General features: G+C 40.8%; 1 pseudogene; it reads left to right on the top strand.

The window, feature by feature from the left end:
* The first annotated feature begins 796 nt into the window (after positions 1–796).
* On the top strand, positions 797–1,119 carry LOC125391392 (cyclin-dependent kinases regulatory subunit 1 pseudogene; annotated as a pseudogene).
* The last annotated feature ends 490 nt before the right edge of the window (positions 1,120–1,609 follow it).

Below are 1,609 nucleotides of genomic sequence, written 5' to 3'. Positions count from 1 at the left end.
GGTCTCTGTATTTGACTCCATTTCCCACAGAAAGACCAAGGTTGAACAAGACACTGATGTACGCACTTAGAGAATATCGTTATGGGTTTTATTATTGCAGAGTTTCTTTGGTAGAACAGAAATGTTAGGTTTTCTTCTTGTTCCATGACCTATCTAGTCTCAGGGTCTTGGCTGCCTGAGCAGGACTGGGCATAGGCTCCATCGCATGGAGTCAGGCTATTCAATCAGATAGTAATTGGATGCTTCCGTAACTTTTCTGTCACTGTTGTATCAGCACATCTTGTAGGCATGACATCATTATAGATCAAAGGGTGTATAGCTGAGCTGGTGTTCCTATTTCTCTGTTGGTGTCATGCAGAATGCTCACGGACTAGAACACTAGTTTTTAAGGGTGAAAGCTCTAAGCTTTACCTCTCTGTGTTCAATGGAATATGTAGGTGTTGCCTTCAGTCTTGTCATCAGGGTGTAGTGAGCCAACCCACCAAAATCCTTGTGAATGGTTTGTTATTTAGGGATTTCCATGTGTCCCCTTTAGTCAACAACTCATTTAGTGAAGGTTTGGGTGAAGGTTTCATTTGGGGGCAAGAAATGTCTATTTGGGACTCTATTTCCTTTATTGCTTATTCTTTCAAATATGTATGTATTTTAAGAATCTTCCATTGTACTAGGTTTCCATACAATCCCACAAAGGACCCCTAAATTTAGTTGTCTCCATAGTCCCTTATTATCCATCTCATTACTCTCTTTGCCCATTTTTGATCCTCTCCAAATATTAATAAATTTTCTTTCCTCAATTATGACTTTAAATACACATGGCTGGGCATGCTGCTGGGAGTTGTCTGCAGGCCAGCGTTATGGGGCTGGGTGTCCTCGGGCAGAGCAGTTACGTCGCACAAACAGATTTACTATTCGGACAAATACGATGATGGGGAGTTCGAGTACCGGCATGTCATGTTGCCCTAGGACATAGCCAAGCTGGACCCTAAAACCCATTTGATGTCTGAATGAAGAAATCTTGGTGTTCAGCAGAGTCAGGGATGGGTCCATTATATGATCCATGAACCAGAACCTCACATCTTACTGTTTCGGCGGCCGCTACCCAAGAAGCCAAAGAAATGAAGGTGGTAAGACACCCTTCAGCTGCAAGCTTTACACAGCTATCCTTGCTTCCTGCCGTCTCTCAGATGGCGTGATTATGTTGTTTTCTTATTTCTCACTTTGATATTTAAAGGATGTTCAATACACTGAAATGCTGGGAACTGCTTTACTTCTTGAGTTGAGCCACCAATGCCACAACCCTGTCAGATGAGTGACTTCAAAGCCCTAGCTTCTCTGTATCCAGCAGTCCATATTTGCCCTCTTAAAGCATGTGAAAACAGATCATGGCTGTTACAGGGACCGTGTGAATTTGCTGTTGTGGTTTTTATTATTGGGTGTTGTATTTATGGTGATTTACCGGCTTATGTTTTAGTGTGTTGGAAACTCTACATTTTATCTAACAAATCTCTTCTGTGTTACAAGCCTCTATTAAAGGAAGTTTTATAATTTAAAATAAATAAATAAATAAATACACATGGCTGACACTTTAAATAATGATGCTAAAAAAATA

Source organism: Myodes glareolus, chromosome 16 (genome assembly GCF_982192425.1).
Source record: "Myodes glareolus chromosome 16, mMyoGla1.1, whole genome shotgun sequence".
NCBI classification, from domain to species: domain Eukaryota; kingdom Metazoa; phylum Chordata; class Mammalia; order Rodentia; family Cricetidae; genus Myodes; species Myodes glareolus.
The sequence above is the reverse complement of the archived record's forward strand: the minus strand, read 5'-3'. Positions and strand labels throughout refer to the sequence as shown.